This window comes from Triticum urartu, chromosome 3 (assembly GCF_003073215.2).
Source record: "Triticum urartu cultivar G1812 chromosome 3, Tu2.1, whole genome shotgun sequence".
Lineage (NCBI taxonomy): Eukaryota > Viridiplantae > Streptophyta > Magnoliopsida > Poales > Poaceae > Triticum > Triticum urartu.
In genome coordinates, this window is record NC_053024.1 from 503,473,312 (window position 1) to 503,485,977 (window position 12,666).

The 12,666-nt window shown below is 41.9% G+C and overlaps 2 pseudogenes; both read left to right on the plus strand.

The window, feature by feature from the left end:
• The first annotated feature begins 7,240 nt into the window (after nucleotides 1-7,240).
• LOC125549657 lies at nucleotides 7,241-7,316 on the plus strand (annotated as a pseudogene).
• Nucleotides 7,317-7,596: 280 nt separating this feature from the next.
• On the plus strand, nucleotides 7,597-7,672 carry LOC125549660 (annotated as a pseudogene).
• Nucleotides 7,673-12,666: the final 4,994 nt, after the last annotated feature.

Genomic DNA, 12,666 nt, shown 5'->3' on the forward strand with positions numbered 1-12,666 from the left:
CTAGTGGGCCCTGCCCAGTTAGTTAGGACTAATAACTTAAGTTAGTTGACTGGGTCACTGACCAGTGGGACCCACTGGTCAGGTTTGACCTGTTCAGCCCCGTTGAACCTTGCTTACGTCATGCTGACGTAGTGTTGGCGCAGTTATTCTTTTTCTGGAATTATTTTAACTCAGGAAATTCCAGAATATTGCCTAAACTTCAAAAAATCATAATAATTCAACCGTAGCTCAGAATGAAATAAATTATATATGAAAAATTATCAGAAAAATGCAAGGAATCCATTTATGCCAGTTACATGCATGAAAAACCAACTTATACATGCTGTATAAGTGAAAACATAATATGGGCATTTTAAATGCTTCATTTTGAATTGCATTTGAATCTTTGATTCAAATGGGCTTCAACCAACTTGGTAGCATCTTGCATTAGCCCAAACACTAGCATTTGCACATGTCATGTTCATGCATCATTTTGTTGCATTTGTTTGTGTGTTGATCGCCGGCACCGTTTCTTCTCGATAGGTTCCACTCCGGAAGGTGTTCCCGAGTACCTGTCAGAGGAGCCGTACCCCTTCGTCGTTCTATCAGGCAAGCAAACCCCCTTGAGCATTTGATAAATCCCACTCTCTCGCTCCTGCTCCTTATACTGCATTAGGACAACAACGATTCAACTGCTACTTTTCTGCTGCGGTAGTTGAACCCATTCCTCTGCATGACCTGTCATTGCCACAGTAAATAGTTGAAACCCACTAGCATGAGTAGGAGTTGCTTGAGCCTTGATGTGCCTACTCATCCATGCTTGTTTTCTTTATGCCAGCTATGCTTAGAGTTGTGTCAGGTCTGATTCATCGGGAATGAATCGGAGTGGTGAACATGTCCTACCAGATAAAGGCTAAGTGTGTGAACACGTTTTGGTAAAGGTAGCGATGAGAGGCCATGTAGGAGTACATGGTGGGTTGTCTCATTGGAACCGTCCTAAGCACTGAGTTCTGTGTATGTTATCCAAGTCCAGTTACTACCACACATTGGGTTCCGGTTATCCGGCCCCTCTCGGCTTATTAATCCACTTGATCTCTGTCCAGGAGTTGCAACTAGTTTCTGGCGTTTGTAGGTAGTGCTACTTGTCTACCAGGTGGTGTCCGATGGGACGGGCTTGGGACAGACTAGGCACCGTGGCACGGTGTACCAAGTGGCACCCGGATGGTGGGCTTGGGAACCCTGCACACATCGTTTGGGGCCGTATTGGAGACTTCGGCCGGAACTCCTTGCGGATGGAACTCGAATCAGGCGATAAGACTGGACGAGAGACTTGTGTGGTTAGTTCAGGTCATTGGCCTGGACACCCTCGCCCGGATTTCCGCTTGAAAGTTGCCGAGGTACATGACGTGTACAGGGCGATAAGTGGCGAGAGCGTGTGTGAAGAAGTACACCCCTGCAGGGTTAACATTATCTATTCGAATAGTGTTTTCCTCGGATATGGAAACTTGGAGGACTTATGATAGTACATAGACAACTTGAAGTGGATACTCTAAAATCCGCAAGATAAGCGTGAGTGCTATGGATGGCCTTCTCGTAGGGAGACGGGAACGGACCCATAGTGGAGTATTGATATGGTGAATATGTGGACTCGTGTGCATCTTCTCACCTGAAAGAAGTTTCTGATACTCGTAGTATAAGTTAGCACTGAGTCAAAGCTGACTTGCTGCTGTTAACTCCACCACCCCCCTTGTTGATAATGTTGCATGTGTAGATAGTTCTGATGTAAGACTTGCTGAGTACCTTCATACTCATGTTTGCTTATTTATGTTTTGCAGTTGGTTACACTAGTGACTTCGACGAGTAGCTTGTATCCCAGCTACGATCTTGTACCCTTGGGAGGGTCGTGTTTAGTCAGGCTTCTTAGTCTTTTCCTTTTGTAGTTGTCTGTACTCAGACATGTAATGCTTCCGTTGCTTGTATGCTCTGAATGATGGGTCATGAGACCCCTGTTTGTATTGAATGCTATGTGGCTCTTCTGGGCCTTTATCTATATGAGTTTGAGTTATGTTGTGATGCCATGTTGTACAGCACATACTTGCATGTTATGGTGTAACGTGTATTGCTATGTGTGGGATCCGACAACCTAGTTGTTTATCCCTGGTAGCCTCTCTTATGGGGAAATGTAGTCTTGTGCTTCCATGAGCCATAGTAGTCCGCTACAGCCCGGTTCACCAGAGTCCTGCTAGCCTAGCACTACTGCTCCAGAACACTTGACTGGCCGGCATGTGATTCACTTCGTTCCTATGTCTGACCCTTCAGGGAAATGTCACGCGGTGACATCCAGAGTCCTGCCTAGCCTGCTACAGCCCGGGTTCCCGGAGTCCTGTTAGCCCAGTGCTACAGCCTTGGATTCATACGCTGTTGACCGACATGCTCGAGGTTGATTCATGTATGCCTGTCCCTGTAAGTTAGTGCCACTTTGGGTTCACGACTAGTCATGTCGGCCCAGGTTCTCTGTCATATGGATGCTAGCGACGCTATCATATACGTGAGCTAAAAGGCGCAAACGGTCCGGGGCCAGGTAAGGTGGCACCCGTGGGAATACCGTGCGTGAGGCCGCAAAGTGATATCAAGTGTTACATGCTAGATCGGTGTGACTTAGGATCGGGGCCCCGACACTAGATGGTTTCTTCTCTCTTTTTGGATCTCAATACAATGTTCTCCCCCTCTCTTGTGGAGAACTATTCGATGTAATCTTCTTTTTGCGGTGTGTTTGTTGAGACCGATGAATTGTGGGTTTATGATCAAGTTTATCTATGAACAATATTTGAATCTCCTCTGAATTCTTTTATGTATGATTGGTTATCACTACAAGAAATCTGTCAACTAGTGACCTTCTGTCAGTGACCCTGGAAGAATTGGTCATAGATCTATGACCATTTGAGACCAATTGGTCAAAAGCTGTTCGGGGGGCTCCAAACCCTAAACCATTGCGACCATTTTGGTCAGAAAGGTCGTAATTTCCTTACACGAAATGGTCATAAAGCAAACAACGCTAGTCCGCTGCCTTATTTCTAGTTGTTAACGACCAATATAAATGGTCATAACCTTGTAAATTGTGGTGGGTTGCTATGACTAGGCGCCACCTCATCAGTTTTGCCTATGTGTCATGTCCATGTGGTAGTTTTTGACCTAGGTTGTGAAGCAACCTATATTTCTGTCATTCCCAAAATTCCCAAAAAATCTCATAAATTCTTTGGGTCATATATTCGTCAAATATGTAAAAAACCTTCCTTGCCTAGTTCAAAAATAATTCAAAAATATTCATTTTCCTATTCTGTTCAGAACAACAGTTTGTGAAGGAAGTACCACTTTGGCATTTCCAAATAGTATCCATTTTCTATAGTGCTTTCCTATGCCCAAATAACCATCCTCCACCAAATACCAGCTCAATCCATTCATTATTATGGGCCCAGCTTCAATATTCGTATTTATGTCTAGTGTGGTACTTTGCAAAGCAAGTACCACCTAGGCTCCTCCTTTTGAGCTGAAAATTTGTGAAGACGGTCTTCTTAGTAACTGATCATCCTCGGCCAAAACACACGCCCATTAGCCATGTACATTTCATGTACCGCTAATCAAACACTTGGTTGCTAATTCATGTTTGAGCATCGATCGGTTTCCTCGTGAGAATCTTATGTTGTAATTTTCTTCCTAGCACCTACCTGGGGAGTTCCCAACCCACTAGACATGCCTAGGCCGCCCAGAACACATGGCAACGCCACGGTCACGCGGTGACCACACGGCGGGCATGCGAGTTTACGCGCTCTATAGTTGGGGCCCTCGGCCACTGCCCAAACCTTGACGTATGCCACCAAACCATGTATTTATGATTAAATAGGTACTTATGTAAATATAAATGATTTTTGGAAAAAATAAAAAGCAAACTATGAGGCAGCTGCAGTTCAAATTTGACCCGCTTCCAACTGAATCGGCGGAAATTTGTCTTTTTCACGAGAGGTGGATCAAAACTTTTTACACCCAACCATTTTGTCAATTGTGCATTAAATATGTCCTAGTATTTTATAAAAATAATTTGGTCCAATTTTGCAACAATTATTTTGGAGGTCCTTCACAAAAAACCTCCTTTTGGACACTCGAAAAATGGAAAATGGTTTTTTCATCCAAAGAAAATGAAAACTTCCTTAGCCAACATTGTTTGCCATTCCAATATGCACCCTTGTGCACAATATGAGATCATTTAAGCAAACTATGCCATGAATGTGGCCATAAGATTGATCATTTGGCTTGAAAACCATTGATCTCCACACGTGATAGCTTGTTTCTGAGAACACTTTTTTAAAATAATTGTCGTATTACAAGTTTGTTATTTTTCCTGGGAACTTGGCCACGTATAATGACACAATGTGAAGGTTTCCTAATTTTTTGATTTTTTTTGAATTTTTTATGCCATTTCAAAATGCGGTCAAAACGGCGGGAATGACCGTTCCTAGCTAGTGGTTGAATCTTGGAATTATTTTGGTGTTTCTCTGATAAAATAGATACTTATGTAACTAGAAATGATTTTTAGTAAAAATAAAGAGCAAACTACAAGGCAGCTACAGTTCAAATTTGACCCGCTTCCAACTGAATCGGTGGAAATTTGTCTTTTTCACCAGAGGTGGATCGGAACTTTTTACACCCAACCATTTGGTCAATTGTGCATTAAATATGGCCTAGTATTTTAGAAAAATGATTTGGTCCAATTTTGCAACAATTATTTGGGAGGTCCTTCACAAAAAAACCTCCTTTTGGGCACTCGAAAAATGGAAAATGGTTTTTTCGTCCAAAGAAAATGAAAACTTCCTTAGGCAACATTGTTTGTCATTCCAATATGCACCCTTGTGCACAATATGAGATCATTTAAGCAAACTATGCCATCAATGTGGCCATAAGATTGATCATTTGGCTTGAAAGCCATTGATGTCCACACATGATAGCTCGTTTCTGAGAACACTTTTTTAAAATAATTGTCGTATTACAAGTTTATTATTTTTCCTGGGAACTTGGCCACATATAATGACACAAATGCGAAGGTTTTCCAATTTTTTGATTTTTTTTTGAATTTTTTATGCCCGTTTCAAAATGCAGTCAAAACGGCAGGAATGACCGTTCCTAGCTAGTGGTCGAATCTTGGAATTTTTTTGGTGTTTCTCTGATAAAACAGATACTTATGTACCTAGAAATGATTTTTGGAAAAAATAGAGAGCAAACTACAAGGCAGCTACAGTTCAAATTTGACCCGCTTCCAGCTGAATCAGCGGAAATTTGTCTTTTTCACCAGAGGTGGATCGAATCTTTTGACACCCAACCATTTGGTCAATTGTGCATTAAACATGGCCTAGTATTTTAGAAAAATTATTTGGTCCATTTTTACAAAATTTATTTGGTAGTTCCTTCACAAAAAAAACTCATTTCGGGCACTCGAAAAATGGGAAATGAATTTTCCGTGCAAAGAAAATGAAAACTTCCTTAGGCAAAATTGTTTGTCATTCCAATATGCACCCTTGTGCACAATATGAAATCATTTGAACAAACTATGCATCTTCATATATGATAACTCGGTTCCGAGAACACTTGGCTTAAAAGCCATTGATCTTCATACATGATAACTCGGTTCCGAGAACAGTTTTTAAGACATTTACTGTAGTCAATGTTTATTATTTTTCGTGTAAACTAGGTTAGATATAATGCCACATTGCGAAAGTTTTGTTTTGCTTTTTTTTGAATTTCTTTCAAAATGTTGTCAAAACGGCGGGTATGACTACGAGTCTTCGGTCACCGGGAAGGTGACGGCGACGAACTCCTCGCTCGCGACCACCTCCTCGATGCCCTGCTCTTCTACGTGTCGAGGTCCTTGCTGGCAGCCTTGCCGGATAAAAACCCAAAGCTTCTTTATTCAGTATTGCCGCCCCGCCCTCGTCCCCGATCGCCACCTAAAGCTAAAATGATCCACACACGCGGGATCCGACGAGCCTCCTCACCGCCGACGACCAAGAGGTCACCGGCGGAGGGGAACCGCCGAAAGACGGCGCCAAAAGAGTCGGTTCTCTTAGCCAAAGACATCTGCACTTTATTTTCAGCCGGTTACGACCTACTTAGATGGTCATGGATGTCACACACATGTACTCTATTTTGATTGGTTCAGAGGCATGTCACGCGGATCATGGATCGAGCACCGTCCGATACACCCAGATCCAACGGCAGTGCTCCCTCCTCACCTTCTCACCCCACATAGCCCAACAACCCACAGGCCACAGCCCGCACTCCTCCCTCGTCCCCCGCGAATCCTAGCGCTCCCCGATCCCTCCCACCTCCCCCTCCCCTCGCCACCACCCACCCCTCCCCCTGCTCTCCTCCCTCCCTCCCCTCAGGCAAGATCCAGCGCGCTCCAAGATCCCAATGCTCTGTTCCTCCCTCCCTCCCCTCCGGCAAGATCCAGCACACGGCCTCCCTCTCCTCGATCCATATCGAGGCAGATGGCTCCCCGTTTCCGTCTCGATCCACCTCCCCCTCGACTCTAGCCGCCTCCCTCAGCGCCACCCTCCCTGCCACCGCCGCTGCATCCGCCAAGCCCAAGCCCGCACCCAAGGTGCTGATCCGACGTCCCTTCTCCTCCCCCGGCACCGATCTTCAAATTACTTGCTTGTCTGATCCACTTTTTTGGGGTTGGATTTGCACCGGCAGGCGAGGTCCATGGATGACATCGACGACGACGAGGAGGAGGAGGAGGATGACCAGGACATGCACGACCCAACCCCCGAGCCCGACGAGCTGGACGAGGAGATCGTCGAGTCCGACCTCGAGCTCGACAACGACGGCGTCGTCCACGCCGACCACGACGACGCTCCACAGAAGGTCCTTCCCCTGCTCACCCCCATCTCTGTTACCTTGTTTCCATCGCTGCTCTGCTAGTGTAGATCCACAGCCAAACTCCCATCGTAGCAAGCGGCCCCGTCGCGGGATCACAGTGGCCTGACCGAATGCAGGAAATGTGCCAATTTCTGTTGGACCTTATACAGCACAGGATGCTCTTTTCTTTTTTCCTTTATTAGTTCCTCAAGTTTAATTGTCGTGTTACTATTCTAGGAGTAGTCTTAGTTGATGCTTTATAGTACTGTGAAGAATTTTGTTTGCTGATGCTCAAAATCATTGTTTTACATATGTTACTTGTGATGTTCTGCTGGCTGAGATGTGCATGATCTGGGTGATGAAGACAATCGTTCGGATTCCCACTGATTTTTCATGATTATTACAACCAGATACTTCTGACGGATCATGCCATCTCTTGGACTACATATGTACTCCTTTATTATTGAGCAAATACTTTCCTTTGATTTTTTGCAAACCTCTTAGCAGTACTTTTTCTATCCTCTTTTTTGTGTTTTGCTGGCTGATGAGATGTGCATTACCTGGGTGATGAAGAAAATCGACGGGTCATGCCATCTCCTAAAGTACATTTGCACATTTTTACTGCTTTAGACTGAATGTACATGCATTCCTTCATTGGTTATGGACCTTATTGCTCATTGTGTTATGTTGGGTTGAACTACATGATTCCGGGTGATGAAGAAAATCGTTCGGATTCCCACTGATATTGCATGATTAGTGTAACCAGCTAATTCTGATGGACGAAACCATGTATTAGTTTCAGGTGAATCATAGCTTTGCTATTGCTTCATTTCATCTGATACAGGCATGAAATTGAACTGCACTTGATGCAGCGCCATTATGGTCCCTGAAATTAGCTTCTGTTATTGAATTTTTTATTTCCTCGCCTGAGAACAACAGTATCATCATATTCTACCAGTCCCTTTGTTTGTTTTTGTGAGCTTGCCTCTGTGGCTAGCACATATCATATGTGATCCATGATGTCTCTTTTCCGCCCACTGAAGCTTGGAGCAAAGTGGCATATTACTTTTGTGATAACTGAGAGAACTGCGAGGCTTTCTTTCCTACTTTGCCATATAATATTAGAATTAATACTATTTTTATTTGAAATTTGTTATTAGGCTATTAGCGCGAAACTTCCAAGTTATAACTATCCTTGCATTTCTTACTCCAATTGTGAAAGGACTATATATAGTCTGTGTGCTTCTGTGAATATATTTGAGTACATTTTTATCATGCTGCTGTAATATGTAATGTAGTTTTCGAAGCATGTCTGCTGTTGTAAGTTGCCGCTCTGTCTTAATGCATATGTTGTGGGGACTGATACGTCTCCATCGTATCTACTTTTCCAAACACTTTTGCCCTTGTTTTGGACTCTATCTTGTATGATTTGAATGGAACTAACCCGGACTGACGTTGTTTTCAGCAGAATTACCATGGTGTTGTTTTATGTGCAGAAAACAAATATTCTCAGAATGACCTGAAACTCCACGGGAGGTTTTAGAAAAAACAATAAAAAATCCTCGCCAAATATGAAGACCAGGGGGGCCACACACTTTCCACGAGGGTGGGGGCGCCCCCCCCTAGGGCGCACCCCCTACCTCGTGGGCCCCCTATTGACCCTCCGATGCCAACTCCAACTCTATATATTTGCTTTCGGAGAGAAAAAAATCAGAGAGAAGAAATCATCACGTTTTACGATACGGAGCCGCCGCCAAGCCCTAAAACCTCTCGGGAGGGCTGATCTGGAGTCCGTTCGGGGCTCCGGAGAGGGGGATTCGTCGCCGTCATCATCGTCAACCATCCTCCATCATCAATTTCATGATGCTCACCGCCGTGCGTGAGTAATTCCATCGTAGGCTTGCTGGACGGTGATGGGTTGGATGAGATTTATCATGTAATCGAGTTAGTTTTGTTAGGGTTTGATCCCTAGTATCCACTATGTTCTGAGATTGATGTTGCTATGACTTTGCTATGCTTAATGCTTGTCACTAGGGCCCGAGTGCCATGATTTCAGATCTGAACCTATTATGTTTTCATGAATATATGTGAGTTCTTGATCCTATCTTGCAAGTCTATAGTCACCTACTATGTGTTATGATCCGGCAACCCCGAAGTGACAATAATCGGGACCACTCCCGGTGATGACCATAGTTTGAGGAGTTCATGTATTCACCATGTGCTAATGCTTTGTTCCGATTCTCTATTAAAAGGAGGCCTTAATATCCCTTAGTTCCCAATAGGACCCCGCTGCCACGGGAGGGTAGGACAAAAGATGTCATGCAAGTTCTTTTCCATGAGCACAGATGACTATATACGGAATACATGCCTACATTACATTGACAAACTGGAGCTAGTTCTGTGTCACCCTATGTTATGACTGTTACATGATGAACCGCATCCGGCATAATTATCCATCACTGATCCGGTGCCTACGAGTTTTCCATATACTGGTTTACGCTTATTTACTTTCCCGCTGCTACTGTTACAATCACTACAAAATACCAAAAACATTACTTTTGCTGTCTTTACTTTTGTTGCCGTTACCACCACTATCATATTACTGTGCTACTAAACACTTTGCTGCAGATACTAAGTTTCCAGGTGTGGTTGAATTGACAACTCAGCTGCTAATACTTGAGAATATTCTTTGGCTCCCCTTGTGTCGAATCAATAAATTTGGGTTAAATACTCTACCCATGAAAACTGTTGCGATCCCGTATACTTGTGGGTTATCAAGACCTTTTTCTGGCGCCGTTGCCGGGGAGCATAGCTCTATTCTTTGAGTCACTTGGGATTTATATCTGCTGGACACTATGAAGAACTTGAGAGATCCAAAAACCAAGATCTATCCCTCAACTATGAAGCACTTGATTCACCTTCTATTATGAGTAAGTTTGCGACACCTACATTTGCTTCTGCTATTCGTTCTGATATGTCGCATGTTATTGATGATGCCACTTCTACTATGCATGATACTTATGATGAAACTGCTTCTATGCCTGATACTACTGTGCCCCTTATTGAATTTCTTGAAGAACAAATTGCTAGGGCTAGAGAAAGAGAAATTGATGAAACTGAATACGATGATGATATTGATGATGAAAATATGCTTGTTATTCCTGAAGGTTATCTTTTTGATAAAGATTCTTCTTTAGCTATTTTAGCCTGCAGAGATAGATACGAGCTTAAGAGGTTATTGATTAAATGGAACAAAGAATCACTTAGAGATAAAATGAAACCCGATCCTGCTTTTGCTACTTCACCTATATGTGTTCCTGATAAAGATTATGAATTCTCTGATCCATTTTATGGCTATGAATCTGAAACTGTTGTGGCACATCTTACTAAGTTAAATGATATAGCTCCCATGTTCACTAATAATGAGAGATCACGTTACCTCTATTTACTCAAAATATTTCCGTTCTCATTAAAGGGTGATGCTAAGATATGGTTTAATTCTCTTGATCCTGGTTGTGTGCATAGTCCCCAGGATATGATTTATTACTTCTCTGCTAAATATTTCCCTGCTCATAAGAAACAAGCTACTTTGAGGGAAATATACAACTTTGTGCAAATTAAAGAAGAGAGTCTCCCACAATCTTGGGGGAGGCTTCTCAAGTTACTTAATGCTTTGCCTGATCATCCTCTTAAGAAACCTGAAATACTTGACATCTTTTATAATGGACTAACCGATGCCTCCAGAGATTACCTAGATAGTTGTGCTGGTTCTCTTTTCAGGGAAAGAACACCAGATGAAGCTGAAATTCTATTGAATAATATGTTGACAAATGAAAATAATTTGGTACCTCCTGAGCCAGCTCCTGAGCCATCTCCTGCTCCAATTACTGAGCCTATTCTTAAACCAACTCCGAAGAAGAGAGGTGTTCTATTTCTCTGTCCCGAAGATATGCAAGAGGCAAAGAAATCTATGAAAGAAAAAGGTATTAAAGCTGAAAATGTTAAAAATTTACCTCCTATCGAAGAAATACATGGTCTTAATATACCGCCTGTTGACGAAGTATATGATCTTAATCCTTTATTCATTGAAGAACCTCCCGATATCCCGACACAGGTAGTAAAGGTAAATTCTCTCTATAGATTTGATGAAGGTGATATCCCTCACTATAAGTCTGCTAGGCAATGCTTTGATGAGTTTGATAATTTTATTGTCAAAACAAGAAAATTTCAATGCTTATTTTGTTAGACAATTGAAATATGATTCCGATATAATTAAATACTTGGGTGATTATATGGCTAATACTACAGGTGAACTTAAACTTGTTATCAAACATGCTTCTATGGTTACCACTCAAGTAAAACAAGTACTTAAAGCTCAAAAAGAATTGCTCCATGAAATGAATAGTAAGAAAAATGATTATGCTGTTAGAGTGGCTACTAGAACTGGTAGAATGACTCAGGAACCTTTGTATCTTGAAGGCCACCCTAAGAGAATCAAGCAAGATTCTCAAAGAAATAATATTGATGTTCCTAGTTCTTCTAAAAAGAAGAAGAAGAAAAATGATAGAACTGTGCAAACTTCTAGTGAACTTATTGTTGAACCACCTGATAATCCAAATGATATTTCTATGTCTGGTGCTGAAACACAATCTGGTAATGAACATGAACCTAGTAAAAATATTAATGATGATGTTCATGATGATGCTCAACCTAGTAATGATAATGATGTAGAAATTGAACCTGTTGTTGATCTTGATAACCCACAATCAAAGAATCAACGTTATGATAAAAGAGACTTTGTTGCTAGGAAACATGGGAAAGAAAGAGAACCTTGGGTTCAGAAACCCATGCCTTTTCCTCCGAAACCATCCAAAAAGAAGGATGATGAGGATTTTGAGCGCTTTGCTGAAATGATTAGGCCTAACTTTTTACGTATGCGATTGATTGATGTGCTCAAAACAAATCCTTATGCTAAATATATGAAAGATATCATTACTAATAAAAGAAAGATACCAGAAGCTGAAATTTCCACCATGCTTGCTAATTATACTTTTAAGGGCGGAATACCAAAGAAACTTGGAGATCCCGGAGTACCTACTATACCTTGCTCCATTAAAAGAAATTATATTAAAACTACTTTATGTGATCTTGGAGCCGGTGTTAGTGTTATGCCTCTCTCTTTATATCGTAGACTTGACTTGAATAAGTTGACACCTACTGAAATATCTTTGCAAATGGCTGATAAATCAACTGCTATACCTATCGGTATTTGTGAGGACGTGCCCGTTGTGGTTGCAAACGTTACTATTTTAATGGACTTTGTTATTCTTAATATTCCCGAGGATTATAGTATGTCTATTATTCTTGGAAGACCTTTTCTTAATACTGTAGGGGCTGTTATTGATTGCAACAAAGGCAATGTCACTTTTCATGTTAATGGTAATGAGCATACGATACACTTTCCGGGGAAACAACCTCAAGTTCATAGTATCAACTCCATTGGAAAAATTCCATCGATTATAATTGGAGGTTTTGAATTTCCTCTTCCTACGGTGAAAAAGAAATATGATATACTTATTATAGGGGATGTGCATATTCCCGTTGAGGTAACTTAGTGTCATTCGAAATTTCTCCGGTTTCATGATTATCGGAATGAGTTTGTTAACAAGACCTGATCAACCTTGTTAGTGGATTCTTTTTGATAAGCATGAGATGGATGAAACTAGAAGCACAAACTTCTGTACCCTCTTTATATTTTCTGTAATTTAGTAGAAA